We start from the raw sequence: 3,012 nt of genomic DNA, 5'->3' as shown, positions 1-3,012 counted from the left end.
TTCAATATTTCATTTATTTATTTTTATTTAAAATTTTAATTAATTTATTTGACAGAGAGAGAGAGAGAGAGAGATCACAAGTAGCCAGAGAGTTAGACAGAGAGAGAAGGGGAAGCAGACTCCCCACTGAGCAGAGAGCCTGATGCAAGATGCAATCCCAGGATCCTGAGATCAGGACCTGAGCTGAAAGCAGAGGCTTAACTGACTAAGGTACTCAGGTGCCACAATTTTTTTCAATATTTTATCAAAATATTTTAACTGCATTACTTGTTTCATTGCATTTATATCACTGATTTTTGTTTTCTTTAATTTTAATAATAATAATAATAATAATAATAATAATGGTTAGCATTTCAGCAAGAAACTTAATCAAGCATAATATCCAAACTTTCTATAATCAAGATTTATTACTCTCTCTTCTAGTTCAGTTTTTTCTATTAGCTTTCTCTTTAGTAATATAGACAAATAGGATGACTTATACCAAAGCTTGCTTTCACAAACTTCCAATCTGCAAATTAGCATAGTTTGGTTATAATGCCTTAGATTATAAACCACAACATTTTGTGTTGTTTTAATTTAATAGTAATCTGACAATACTTCCATTAGTCATTATTAACCAGAAGCTAAGTATACCAATGTTGAAGAAAAAGTTAAAATGACAATGTATGTAATTAAGAAAATTAGACTATCGGGACTACACTACTGTGCCTTTTCTGTGGCACAGAAAAGGGAACCATCAATAAAACAAAACAACAGTCTATCAAATGGGAGAAATCATTGACAAATGATAAATCTGATAAGGGGTTAATATCCAAAATATATGAAGAACTTACACAAAGCAACACCAAAAAAAAAAATCCAATTAAAAATGGCAGAAGACATAGGATTTTTTCAAATTTTTTCAAAGACAGAGATGTTTTCAAATAAGACATACAGATGGCCTACAGACAGATGAGGAGGTGCTCAGCCTCCTTAATCATCAGGGAAATGCAATCAAAACCACAATGAAATGTCACCTAACAACTGTGAGAATAGCTAAAATCAAAACCACAGGTACTCCACTCATGTGAAATTTAAGAAACAAAACAAATAAGCAAAGAAAAAGAGAGAGAGAGTGAGAGAGAAACCAAGGACTAGACTATTAACTGTAGAAAACAAACTGATGGCTACCAGAGGGGAGGTAGGTGGGGAGTTGAGAGAAATAGAAGATGGGGATTAAAGTATGCCCTTATTGTGATGAAATTAAATTAAAATAAAATGAATGAAATTATAAAAAAAGTAAGGTGAATCCATTTTGAAATATAAGTATTTGTGCAGTGGTTGAATGAATAAATGACCAATGAAAATATCTATATCTTTTACTGAGTTTTTTTTTTTTCTTTTTCAAGTTCTTATTGAATTACAATTAGTTAACCTCTACAGAGTAGTATTATTTTCAGGTGTAGACTTTAGTGATTCATCACTTATATAGAACACCCAATGCTCATTATGACAAGTGCCTTCCTTAATACCCACCACCTATTTAATTCATCCTCTGGTCCACCTCCCCTCCAGCAACCCTCAGTTTTCTTTGTGTAGTTAGGATTCTTGTTCCTGGTTTGCCTCCCTCCCCACTCACACATGATCATCTATTTTGTTTCTTAAATTCTACATATAAGTGAAATCATATGGTAATTTTCTTTCTCTGACTGACTTATTTCGCTTAGCATAATACTCTCTAGCTCCATTCTCAAAATTGCAAATAAGATTTTGTCCTTTTTATTGCTGAGTAATATTTCATATTATGCATATCCCACCTCTTATTTATCATTCATCAGTCAATGGAGATTTGGGCTCTTTCTATAATTTGGCTATTGTTGATAATGATACTTTAAACATTGGGGTGCATGAATACCTTCAAGTCATATTTTTGTACCCTTTGGGTAAATACCTATTAGTGCAATTGCTGGATTGAAAGTTAGTTCTATTTTTAACTTTTTGAGGAAACTCCATACTGTTTTCGAGAGTGACTGTACCAGTTTGCTTTCCCACCAAGAATGTATTATGGGTTCTTCTTTTTCCACATCCTCATCATCACGTGTCATTTTTTCTGTTGCTAATTTTAGTTATTCAGACTGGTGTGTAGTGATGTCTCCTGGGGCAAGAGAAACAAAAGCAAAAATAAACTATTAGGACTTCATCAAGATAAAAAGCTTCTGCATAGTGAAGTAATCAATCAATAAAACTAAAATGTAAACTTCAGAATGAGAAAAGATAGTTGCATATGAAATATCTGATAAAGAGTTAATATCCAAAATATATAAAGAACCTATAAAACTCAACACCCCCAAAAAAATCTCATTTAAGAAATGGGAGAGAGCATGAATAGATATTTTTCCAGAGAAGATATACAAATAGCTAACAGACAAAAGAGAAGATATACAAATAGCTAACAGACACATGAAAAGATACTCGACATCAGTCATCATCAGGGAAATACAAATCAAAACTACAATGAAGTATCATTTACTGAGTTCTTACTATGTAAAGAGAACTGTCTGAAGTAGTTTATATTCTCCTTACAAATCTTCCTTTCTCAGGAAGGAAACACCTATTCAGAAAAACAGGACCTTTATTCACAGAGCTGTTCAGGCCTGAAATCCATAGTCCTCTGATATTTCTCAAACTTTTTTTTTTAATCTCTATACCAATAGTTAATGTTGAATCTACCTCTATTCCATATCTGCATCTACGTAAAGCCATCTCCTCTCCATTGCCACAATCGCTAACTAATCAAAAACTTCTAATTTGTTATTTTTTGAGCTGTGGGTAGTCTGATAAATCATTTAATTTCTTCACTGTTTTCTCTTTCAATCTATTCTTCCAAAAGAAACTAAAAAATTTAATACATACATTTAGATATGCCACTCATGTTTAAAACATTTATCATTGCATTATTCAAAGTCTTTTATGTGGATAATAAAAGTTGAATCAAGTAGTCTTTGAATATATTTCTTTTATTTTCATTTTTTA

Source organism: Lontra canadensis, unplaced genomic scaffold (genome assembly GCF_010015895.1).
Source record: "Lontra canadensis isolate GAN:19392208 unplaced genomic scaffold, GSC_riverotter_1.0 scaffold114, whole genome shotgun sequence".
Taxonomy (NCBI): Eukaryota; Metazoa; Chordata; class Mammalia; order Carnivora; family Mustelidae; genus Lontra; species Lontra canadensis.
The sequence above is the reverse complement of the archived record's forward strand: the minus strand, read 5'-3'. Positions refer to the sequence as shown.